Here is a 13,605-nt window from a genome sequence, read left to right as displayed (position 1 = left end):
TGCATTTGCAGACAAATATGCCCATAATCTCTAAACAATTCATGAAGGCACTCTCGTTAGAGTGAATTTTATGCATAAAAATGGCCGCTGCTGCTGCCATGTCTAGGAGAATGATGTCACTACAGCCCATAACCATATTGAGCAATGGATGCATTTCCTTTTTTTTTTCTTTCTTTTTTTTTTTTAATCTTTCTCCTTCTGTTCCTAAAATAGTAAATAAAATATATTGGATAATATAAGACTGGTCATTTAAGTTTCTTATTGCAAACTTTTTTTTAAAGTTGTGTAACTTTTATGTCTCTTATTCTCGCTCCGTGGGAAGCAAAAGGGTAATGAGTCGCAAAGCTTTGGCCATAAAATTAACCACCCTCCGCTTTGCATAAGTGACACAGTTATGTGTTTCTTAAAGGAAAAGTATAGTATTGACTCTAGTTTGTCTTTAACCTTCGGCCGGTGTGAAGCGAGGGCTCCCTGTGTGCTGTCAGAGACTTGACGTAGTTTCACAACTGCTGGAAAGCTACAGAATGAAGATCCCTCGTCCTGGGCATACCTGAATCGCACATAACATCACGGGAGAGCATTTCCTAAATTCTATTTTTACACCCATGGTCCATTTACGGTAATGTCACCGGCACAAGAGGCTGGTGTGATCGCTCCGTCTCTGCTCGCCTGGTGGCATTGTGCTCTTGCAGTACTATTGCACCCCCAGTTTAATATGTACGAGCCGATGCTGAACCTGTCATGCTCATTCCCCCGCACACTGAAAAAAAAAAAAAAAAATGCGTGCACCACAAGAGACCACCTTAGCAAGCAATCGGATTCCATTTTTTTATTTTTTTTTATTTTCCTAAGTGTTTCTGAGAAATCAGAGCAGGAATTTGGATCCGGAAACTGTTCCACTTTTGAAACTGTTCCACTTTTGCACCAGTTCTCCCCCCACCACCATTGATTTCTGTGCCTGTTTGGGTTTTTCTCTGCTTTTGCTACTTGCCAAATTGGATAGGTGGGAAATAAAAAGCCATCCGTGTCCTGAGATAATAGTTTATCGATCAGTGCATCGAATGTGGCTCACGAGATAGACTCCTGCTTTGCACTTTGGGGTCAGTGGGTTATTGGTACAGTTCAATTTTAATTAAGACCGCAATGGATTTTTGGCTGTAATTAAAAATATTGAGCAAATGTGACCCCGTAAACTCATGGTCAAGTGTCGCATCGTCTTTGGATGGTTAGTGATTAAAGGGCATGTCTGCTTTCATAAAGTCCTCTTTTGTCAATTTCCCCCCCACCCTTTTTTTGGTTACTCTCTATTCCTGGGATCCGCAGCTCCACGTCTGGCTTTATAATGTCGGCGCCTCAGCCGTGTTTAGTATAAAGGGGCTGGCTTTGCTATTGAAATAAGTCACCCAGCCCCCTTTTATAGAGAAGAAAAATTTCTTTTTTTCTGTATTGAAAAATCTGCAAAGTTCTGCAGCGTCGCATCCCCCTCCACAACATGCCGGTCAGGAGTCTAGGACAGCAAAGTGCCAAACCTGTCGGATCCATCATTCCCCACATCCGTTCCTGCTCTCTAATTTCACTGACCTACATCAGGATTCATTTCATAGGGAGACAATCAACCTTGGCAAGTTTTTTTTTTTTTTTTTTGAGTGGGGGAGGAATGGATATCCGATGACCAACACATGGGTGGTAGAGGACAAGGGACGTCACCGAGATATTAGGGGGGGGGGTGTGATATGCCTGAGGCATGACATCAGTGGAGAGACCAAAATATCAGCGGGCGGTGTATAGGCCGAGGTGGTGACAGGGGCCATGACCAGTCATCAACACGGAGAGGGATCATGTGACACAGACAGATTGTTTGCAGGGTCATGGGCGAGTATGGTAGCGAGTCCCGTGATCCTTCTTGGATCTGCTGAGTGGCGGGTAGATGCGCTTCCCTCTGATCCTTCCTTATATTGCTGACTAACCAAGAGAGACCAATGAGTGAAAAGCTGTATATGTTGGGTGCCTATGTCAGGCCGCTCCATTTACTGGGTGCTGTTGTACCTTCAAGTTTGGTGCGATCCCTTTAAAGGTATTTATTTGGACAACCTGTCTTTGCGTTTTACTGTAGGGAGTCCTAACGATGAGCTGAAAGGTAGGGCTTAGACAGACCGCCGGATAAATCAGACCGTAATGCACGGACTGGCAGGTGGCTCTACTGACCCGAGTGCGGCAGTTTCATATATTTCTATGCAACGGTCACCCTCGGGTAGGGATAGCCGCCGGCCAGTCCTTGTATTGCTGTCCGATTTATACGGCTGTCTACGCCCTGAGGGTCCTCACCATCAGCTGTAACAAACAAGGGCCCAGTCTAATATCTCCAGCATTTCCCAAAATGGTGGGGTCCTAGAGAAATGGCCTACCCTCCCCCCAGCTGCAAATCGGGCAGCCTATGACTAGAAAATTGTGGCTTCTCCCCCTTCCCTTCTGCACAGCTCGGCCCCATTCACTTCAATGAAACTACAATTCCAGGAAAATTATGGGCATCGGTGGCGCTGGTTTTGGAGGGACACAGCCATGTTTTTCTGACGTAACCTGATTCTTCCGGGACCCTATTCAAAATCCAGACTGAGCACCATCCAACCTCCATGGCAGAGAATCCGGGTGTGACTGTAACCTGTGCATCCAAAAACAATGACACCATGGAGAGACACACTACAACTCCCATCCTGCCCTGAAAGCATCTGTCTGTATGCTGGCCTTTGTAGTCCCCCTTTGTCTCTACTCCTAGGTTGTAATGACACCGAGGCAACACAATGGCTACACACTGGAGAGGAAGGGTGAAGCTTTCCACAAATTGTTTTCGGATTCTTGGGCTCCCCTTTGTGCCTCCAGGAGGAGGTCAGGGTTTCAGGAGTTAATTAGTTTTATGGTTATTTACTTGGGCTTTGATGTAAACTCCTGCCTGGAGAATGGGGCAGACATGAGCCAGAATGCCTTGTGGTTATTGTATTTTTGTAACTGGAATCCCTTGGCGCGGCACCAGGGACACACACGGAGTGATGAGAGCTTGTCCCAGTGCCAGAAGTATAAGTAGAGCACATAGCACACTGGCACGGCGGATTCCAGGCTATTAATACCTGATATTTAAATGGCCGGGCAGGATCTGAATGCCGAGGAGCCGCGCAACCCCCCGCTCCACACAGCGTATCCAGAAATCATGGAGGGGTCCCATGTTCCTATAAAACCAAAAAGTGACTATTCTTGGTGATCCCTGATGGTTCCCCAAATGGTTGTCCAGCTGCCAAACCCTCATAGTCGACTGCACTTAAAGAAGGCAGAAGACACTGTGATACACTGAGTGCAACTAGTAAAAAAAAAAAGTTGCAACATTCCTTGGCTTTAGTGCAAAATCTGTAACCTGGCCCCTCTACCATGTGCAATGTGGTCGTCTTATGTGGCAGAGGGTCTTTTTGGACCCCCTCTGCTACCCCGGTCCAAATTGCAAATGCCATTCATGTATAACGAGGCCTTTCGTACCTATGTCCTTTGCCCAGACTGTAGTTTGTGCTTTACTTCCACCGTCCAATGTCCTTGTATGTGAACCCTGTGAAATATTGCCGCCATTATCCACGTATGATGTTATTATTAGTACAGGTTTATTGGTGCCGTTTATAATCTTCACAACGGGACAGTGGCTCGTAAAAAAAGAAAAGTGACTGTGTGCTTCAGTTTGACATTATAATACCTCTCTAGATTTACCTGCAGTCCCATGTAAATCCACAAATACCAACACGTCACATCACGAGCCAAATTATTAGGGGACGTGAACTGGACAGAAAAAACATCCAAAAACTGGCCATACAGGAGAGCTGGTAAGCCTAACCTGCCGAATTTAGAGGGTCCTGCGACCTAACTAATGTGTAATGGGGCCTTCTAACTCCCTTTGTAGCACAAATTGGAGGAAAGCGGGATTAGGCAGTTGGATTTCAACATGCCCAATCCTAATGTTTTCTCAGAATAGAAGTATCTGGCATCAGCTTAGTCCGCTCTCCAGAGCTGAGCAATAAGTTGTAAAGCGCTGCGGAATATGTTGGCGCTATATAAATAAAATTATTATTATTATTATTATTAATGTATGGGGGGGGGGATCAGGAAAGATCTGTGTCCCTACATCTTGGGGGATCTAAGGCGTTTGTCCAGCTCTGCTATGTTAGTGCATGACAGGTGGACGGCTTGTGAAAGAGGAAGAAGACTGAAACTTCCTCTATTTTGGACTTTTGTGATGCATATTCGCCTTTACTCCAGATTTACATATGAATCTTGTGACTGCGATACTATGTAGCACACAGATGAGGACTGAGCAGCAGGGGAAACCGAGCAATCAGGGGTATTGACCTCGAGAAATGTAGGTGAAGGTGGGGTGTCAGTGTTACGTAGAGGCATCATTGCAACTGCAGTTTTCCAAAAACTTTACCAAAACTGTGATGTGAGGCCTCACCCTAACAACAGTGCGGGTCCTTCGGATACCCCCTCTAGTACATGGTCCCAAGCAGGCCTCTTCTCAACCATGGTGCATCAGCTCTCTGGCTAATAGAAAGGGTTCGCTAACCAGCCTCTCCACCCCCAAATCAATGAAAATCCCTGACCAGTCATCCAGTGGTGCAACCAATGATTCCCGCTAGATCAGATGTGACCCAGGAGCACGTGTTCCCTTTCCCTGCAGCGCCTCCACAGGAGACCTGAAGAATTACACAATGCATACTGAAATCAATGGAAACCCATTTTAACGACACTCCTAAGCCTGGCAACCATATAAGTTTGATGAGTTAAACCTCTACTGTAGCCTATATTTCGCAACTCAGTCCTGACCATAATCGTGTGGTCGCAGTCTTAGTATTTTTCGTTATGTCTACATTCGTCTATAGTAATGATCTTCTCTCTATGAACGGCGTCCAGTCATGATATTCACCCCAGTAGGGGTTGTACGTAGCTGACGGAACTGTTGACTCTGGCTATGAATGGGTTAATGTTCTAGAACATTCTACTTAGAAGTGTAACAATAAGCTATTATGGATTCTAGGCCTATTACCACGTGAGAGGGAAGCCCCGGCCTTATGTAGGAGGATGGCAGTGGGGCGATTGTGGATGGGGCTTGAAAAGTCTCTTCCACTGGAGCTATAAGTGTCAGTGGAAAGGTCAGACGTCCCGCTCGTTGTGTGATGAAATCCATCCCATGGCTAAAAGAAAACATGGGATCAGTATGGCATCGGCGGAATGTCTTACACATCCAGGATATCACTACGGAAATGTACCAGCACACCTCTGAGCGCAATGTACCCCGTCAATCAGGTGCTAGGTGGAACACTTCATCTACCAGAGATCAATAATAAGTATCTTACTACTTCTATCAATATACGGCACAATACTTTACTCCAGTATTAGCAGAACCTGATAGGTGCAGGATTAGCAAATCCAAACAAAAGGCTAAAAGTGCTGAAATATCAGGTGCATTGTCAATCTGACACTGTATTTTATCACCGATCCCTGTCACAGATTTTTAGTTTTCAGTGCCGGGGGTCCACGAGAGGTTTAGCACTATTCAGTGGGGCCAATGTGCTCCTGACCACTTTTCCATGTGGGATCAGTGAGATTAATTACCAAGACGTTTTCCGCTTAGGCTTTGTTCCCACACTGAATGTGGTTGCAATGCTAGGTAGGCTAGGGTTAAATCCTAGCCCTGCAGGCTTTGATTAGTGCGCCTGGCTCGCCCTGCATATAACCAGGCTAGGTTTTCATCTAACGCAGTCAGCTCGGGGAAGCTGACCAGACTGGATGTGTCTTGGAGCTGTAGAGAGAGACACAGGCCATAAATCCCTCTGAGAAGAGTCTGCACAGGCCGTGTGCATAAACCCGCAAGTATCAGCGGTTGATATGGACAATAGCTGTTTAGCGTGACCGAGCTGAGGCTGGCTTAGCCATGCATGAGTAGCCAGGGTCTATTCTGTATAGTTAGTGGCTGGACAACGTCGGGATTTATATTTATGGGTTTGTTTTGGTGCTTTGCAACCTGTGGAAAGCAATAAAAGCTGCGCGGTTGGACTAAGACTTCATTGCCTGTGTGAACGCTACCTAAGTCTTACTGCCTACCAGAGACCATGAAATCCTGCAATGTTCAATGCGGATCTGCTGCAGTAATAACTACAATGGCATTCACCGCCATGGATATCATTACAAAGGAGGAGCGAGAAGCCGCATGTTTCGCCCCTTGCATTTAAAGTGTGTAATTCGCACCAACATCCTCAACATAAGCGGACGTGCTGCAGATTTCAGCTTCTGTCAATGTACACAATGGATATATTGTCCAGCATGTGCATGAGATCTCTTATGTTTTCGCTCTTTTTTTTTTTCGCACCAGGGAAAATTAGCCTTAGGGGAAATTCTCCTTTGTCTGTAAATTAAGTTGCAGAAACTTCATTCACATGCATGAGATGTATGGTAGATCATCGCTGGAGAGCATGGAATAGCGGGATGCACATTGTAGTCTTGGCTTTGCTACATTGTAAACAGCTGGAGCCTGGAAATTACAGGGTAGTATTCAGTGTCAGAAGCCCAAATATCATTACCATAGAGCAGTGTCGGTCGTTATAAAATTGCCGGCATCTACTCAGTAATCACCTGGAATTAGAGGGAGACTCAACCTTCTAAAGATGATAATGAGGGGATTTAAAGGGCGACTCCAGTAACAATTCATCATAAAAAAGTTGATAAAAAAATATTTCACAATTGCTCAGATTTAGTTTTAGAATAAAGAAAATAACTACTATAATACTGCCACTAGGTACAAGAATATAAGTACTATAATACTGCTCCTATGTACAAGAATATAACTACTATAATACTGCCCCATGTACAAAAATATAACTACTATAATACTGCTCCTATGTACAAGAATATAACTACTATAATACTGCTCCTATGTACAAGAATATAAGTACTATAATACTGCCCCTACGGACAAGAATATAACTACTATAATACTGCTCCTATGTACAAGAATATAACTACTATAATACTGCTCCTATGTACAAGAATATAACTACTATAATACTGCTCCCTATGTACAAGAATATAACTACTATAATACTGCTCCTATGTACAAGAATATAACTACTATAATACTGCTCCTATGTACAAGAATATAACTACTATAATACTGCCCCATGTACAAAAATATAACTACTATAATACTGCCCCTATGTACAAGAATATAACTACTATAATACTGCTCCTATGTACAAGAATATAACTACTATAATACTGCCCCCTATGTACAAGAATATAACTACTATAATACTGCCCCTACGGACAAGAATATAACTACTATAATACTGCTCCTATGTACAAGAATATAACTACTATAATACTGCCCCTATGTACAAGAATATAACTACTATAATACTGCTCCTATGTACAAGAATATAACTACTATAATACTGCCCCTATGTACAGGAATATAACTACTATAATACTGCCCCTATGCACAAGAATATAACTACTATAATACTGCTCCTATGTACAAGAATATAATTACTATAATACTGCCCCTATGTACAATAATATAACTACTATAATACTGCTCCTATGTACAAGAATATAACTGCTGTAATACTGCTCCTATGTACAAGAATATAACTGCTGTAATACTGCCACTATGTACAAGAATATAACTACTATAATACTGCTCCTATGTACAATAATATAACTACTATAATACTGCTCCTATGTACAAGAATATAACTACTATAATACTGCTCCTATGTACAATAATATAACTACTATAATACTGCCCCTACGTACAAGAATATAACTACTATAATACTGCCCCTATGTACAAGAATATAACTACTATAATACTGCCCCATGTACAAAAATATAACTACTATAATACTGCTCCTATGTACAAGAATATAATTACTATAATACTGCTCCTATGTACAAGAATATAAGTACTATAATACTGCTCCCTATGTACAAGAATATAACTACTATAATACTGCTCCTATGTACAAGAATATAACTACTATAATACTGCCCCTACGGACAAGAATATAACTACTATAATACTGCTCCTATGTACAAGAATATAACTACTATAATACTCCCCCTATGTACAAGAATATAACTACTATAATACTGCCCCTATGTACAAGAATATAACTACTATATTACTGCCCCTATATACAAGAATATAACTACTATAATACTACCCTGTGTACAAGAATATAACTACTATAATACTGCCCCTATGTACAGGAATATAACTACTATGATACTGCCCCTATGCACAAGAATATAACTACTATAATACTGCCCCTATGTACAATAATATAACTACTATAATACTGCTCCTATGTACAAGAATATAACTACTATAATACTGCTCCTATGTACAAGAATATAACTGCTGTAATACTGCCACTATGTACAAGAATATAACTACTATAATACTGCTCCTATGTACGATAATATAACTACTATAATACTGCTCCTATGTACAAGAATATAACTACTATAATACTGCTCCTATGTACAATAATATAACTACTATAATACTGCTCCTATGTACAAGAATATAAGTACTATAATACTGCTCCTATGTACAAGAATATAACTACTATAATACTGCTCCTATGTACAAGAATATAAGTACTATAATACTACCCTGTGTACAAGAATATAACTACTATAATACTGCCCCTATGTACAGGAATATAACTACTATAATACTGCTCCTATGTACGATAATATAACTACTATAATACTGCTCCTATGTACAAGAATATAACTACTATAATACTGCTCCTATGTACAATAATATAACTACTATAATACTGCCCCTATGTACAAGGATATAACTACTGTAATACTGCCACTATGTACAAGAATATAACTACTATAATACTGCTCCTATGTACAATAATATAACTACTATAATACTGCCCCTATGTACAAGAGTATAACTACTATAATACTGCCCCTATGTACAAGAATATAACTACTATAATACTGCTCCTATGTACAATAATATAACTACTATAATACTGCCCCTATGTACAAGAGTATAACTACTATAATACTGCCCCTATGTACAAGAATATAACTACTATAATACTGCCCCTATGTATAAGAATGTAACTTGCACAATGTGGTTATGACGAGGTTTTCCCAGGTCTAGGATTCTCCGCAGTCCTTTCGTGTCTACGTGCTGATATTTGCAGTAATAGTGAACTCTGCAGCTATAAAGTTGAGTGGAATGTGATCTGGATCTTACCATCTATGGACTCTGCAGGAGATAAAGGTCTAGCTCCACACGCACTGGGAAAACGTACCAGGGAAAGTGCAGCGTGCACGCCGCGTAATCTCTAATCTCTGCCATTGTCATTGCTGAAGACATATGGACTTCGTTTTTTGCTGATCTAATGTAATTTCTTAGTGAAAGAGTCAATAATAAGAAAGAAGGAGAAGTTGGTAACTTCTTTATGTCTTGAGGCTGTTTCTAATCTCTCTACAGATTTATGGGCTATAGGATCAGTCTATTCTGCAGGTCCAACACTAAGGGTATGTTTCCACGTTCAGGAAACGCTGCGTTTTTGACGCTGCGTTTTTCCGCAGCGTCAAAAACGCAGCGTCCAGATGTTACAGCATAGTGGATGGGATTTCATGAAATCCAGACTCCACTATGCGTTAAAAAACGCATGCGTTTTTGCCGCGAAAACGCATGCGTTGTGCGTTTTTTCGAAACGCAGCATGTTGCTACTATGAGCAAAACACGCAGGCACACCGCAGGTGACCTGCCAGTGACCTCAGGTGCAGTTTTGGTCAGGATTTTACCTGCATAAAATCCTGACCAAAGCCTGAAGCAAAACTGAACGTGGAAACATACCCTTAGGGTATGTTTCCACGTTCAGGATTGCATCAGGATTTGGTCAGGATTTTACATCAGTATTTGTAAGCCAAAACCAGGAGTGGAACAGTTAGAGGAAAAGTATAATAGAAACATATGCACCACTTCTGTATTTATCACCCACTCCTGGTTTTGGCTTACAAATACTGATGTAAAATACTGACCAAATCCTGATGCAATCCTGAACGTGGACACATACCCTTAGGCTATGTGCACACGTTGCGGATTGGGGTGCAGAATTTTCTGCATAAAACCTGCATCTCCTGGCAGAAAATGCAGGTGCGGATTTGACATGTTTTTGTTGCGGATTTTGTGTGGATTTCATGCATTTTTTACCCCTGCGGATTTCTATAATGGAAGTGTGCAGAAACGCTGCAGATCCGCACAAAAGAAGTGACATGCTACTTCTTTTGATCCGCAGCGTTTTTCATGCGGAATTTTCCGCACCATTAGCACAGCATTTTTTTTCCTATTGAATTACATTGTACTGCAAATCACTTTGCGGATCTGCTGCGTTTCTGCGCGGAAAAAAACACTGCGGATCCGCACTAAATCCTCATCGTGTGCACACAGCCTTAATACGTAAAGTTATTTCTTAGACCTAAAACTTGTCTAATGTACATAGTACAGTGACTCCACAAGCAGAATAGTGAGTGCAGCTCTGGGGTATAATACAGGATGTAACTCTGGATCAGTAATGTAATGTATGTACACAGTGACTGCACCAGCAGAATAGTGAGTGCAGCTCTGGAGTATAATACAGGATGTAACTCAGGATCAGTAATGTAATGTATGTACACAGTGACTGCACCAGCAGAATAGTGAGTGCAGCTCTGGAGTATAATACAGGATGTAACTCAGGATCAGTAATGTAATGTATGTACACAGTGACTGCACCAGCAGAATAGTGAGTGCAGCTCTGGAGTATAATACAGGAGGTAACTCAGGATCAGTAATGTAATGTATGTACACAGTGACTGCACCAGCAGAATAGTGAGTGCAGCTCTGGTGTATAATACAGGAGGTAACTCAGGATCAGTAATGTAAAGTATGTACACAGTGACTGCACCAGCAGAATAGTGAGTGCAGCTCTGGGGTATAATACAGGATGTAACTCAGGATCAGTAATGTAATGTATGTACACAGTGACTGCACCAGCAGAATAGTGAGTGCAGCTCTGGGGTATAATACAGGAGGTAACTCAGGATCAGTAATCTATGTACACAGTGACTGCACCAGCAGAATAGTGAGTGCAGCTCCGGAGTATAATACAGGATGTAACTCAGGATCAGTAATGTAATGTATGTACACAGTGACTGCACCAGCAGAATAGTGAGTGCAGCTCTGGAGTATAATACAGGATGTAACTCAGGATCAGTAATCTATGTACACAGTGACTGCACCAGCAGAATAGTGAGTGCAGCTCTGGGGTATAATACAGGATGTAACTCAGGATCAGTAATGTAATGTATGTACACAGTGACTGCACCAGCAGAATAGTGAGTGCAGCTCTGGGGTATTATACAGCATGTAACTCAGGATCAGTAGTGTAATGTATGTACACAGAGACTGCACCAGCAGAATAGTGAGTGCAGCTCTGGGGTATAATACAGGATATAACTCAGGATCAGTAATGTAATGTATGTACACAGTGACTGCACCAGCACAATAGTGAGTATATTGTAAAGCAGGTTTTGTTTTTTACATATCTGATATGTAAATCTTGAAGTATTGTAATTCTCCCCCTGGACATAAGAGCGCACACAGTAGACTGACATTTTGTCTATTCTTCATCTCACTGGTCAGTTTTGCTGTGTAGACTGGGATAGATGAGCAGAGACCTCTCCTGATAACAGCTTTATGTGCAGATAGAGGTCTGGGTAAAGCAGGAAGCTAACACTCTGCTGGAGGGATAATCCCCAGAGTGTCGCTCCCTTGTCACCGCTGGGTTTGTTTCACATTCTGGTTTCTAATCTCATCCAATAAAGTCACTTTATCCCTTACAGAGTAATATAATGTTATCTTGCTGGGAATCCCACACATGAAGAGGGGAGATTGTGCCTCAGATCTGAGCTGACATCATCTTTGCTGCAGCTCTGGGTAAACCAGTGATTCACAATAAAGATATCTGGAGGCCGGGATATAGTGCGGGTTTTCTCGATAAGGAATTTATCTATAGCTGACCTCACTATATAGCAGGTGGGAGAGCGGTGGAGATCTGTGGAGCCTCCGCCGCGCACTGATTACTGTCAGCGAATGGGTTCAAGAAGAGCAAAGTTTGCACAGCACGACGTCATGTGTGCGTGACTGTGTGTGAGGTGTGTGAGCCCCGAGACGCACCCTGCAGCGACACTGCCCCTATCGTGTCATTAAAGGGTTACTATATTGGGGACGACTGATCAGCTCTTTGCTGTTCCAGCGGTGGTCGGATGTGCACAGGTTTAGAAGCTGGAACAGCACAGCGCCGCACACAGTGTCGTGGCCTTTCTCAACTCCTACCGACGTGAACAGGATCTGAGCTGCAGGACTCGAGGACGCTGACTACACCGTGTACATCCGGCCGCCAAGTGTCGGGCCCTCACAGGTGTGATATTGATGACCTTTTCTAAGGATGGACCATCAATATCATAATCCTGAAAAATCCCTTTAATACAATAATCTCACTCCAGCCCTCAATAAAGTAATCATGCAAGTGGGTGTTCCTTCAATAATACTGGTACCCTGGTTTTACTGAAATACTCTGTTCTGCTGGGGATCTTGGTGCATTCATTCCTATTCTGAGAGCTTACACTTTTCTTCATTCATCGTGACTCTGCCGCCATCAATCGCAAGCCGTCTCTACTAATATCACCACAATATCAATGCATGCATCTCCTGAAATACTCTGTGCTGCTGGACAGGCATTTCTACTCATTGATAAACCACTCTAATGCAACCACGGTCCTGCTTCATTCTGGATTCTAGGAAAGCTGAGTAAAGATCCCTTTAATAGCATATTGTCACCTAGCTTTCTCAGAAGTATAAAAGTGGGGGACCACTGGTATAAAATTTACTTTAAAATTTCCATATTACCGTATGACCCATCCTTACCAGAATCCTGAATGTCAAATTTGTCTAGCAGTGCTGGGAGTTGTAGTTCTGGAACAGAACAGTCTGATAACCAGATGTGTATTGGCGCATATAATCCCACTGAAAGGGGTTCTTACTACTCTCATGTGGGTTGTGACTCAACTTTCCCAGTATCCAAATGTCAGATTTGCCTATCAGTGGATCCACATGGATCTTTCCATGCAGACCTGCACAGGTGCTTCTCACAAAATTAGAATATCACCAAAAAGTTAATTTATTTCAGTTCTTCAATACAAAAAGTGAAATTAATATATTCTATAGAGTCATTACAGACAGAGTGATCTATTTCACGTGTGTATTTCTGTTAATGTTGATGATTATGGCTTACAGCCAATGAAAACCCAAAAGTAATTATCTCAGTAAATTAGAATAATTAACAATAAACACCTGTAAAGGCTCCTATGCATTTATAAAGGTCCCTTAGTCTGATTCAGTAGCTCCACAATCATGGGGAAGACTGCTGACCTGACAGATGTCCAGAAGGCGTCACTGACACACTCCACAAGGAGGGGAAGCCACAAAAGGTC

This window comes from Ranitomeya variabilis, chromosome 8 (genome assembly GCF_051348905.1).
Source record: "Ranitomeya variabilis isolate aRanVar5 chromosome 8, aRanVar5.hap1, whole genome shotgun sequence".
In the NCBI taxonomy this organism is placed as follows: Eukaryota; Metazoa; Chordata; class Amphibia; order Anura; family Dendrobatidae; genus Ranitomeya; species Ranitomeya variabilis.
The sequence above is the reverse complement of the archived record's forward strand: the minus strand, read 5'-3'. Positions refer to the sequence as shown.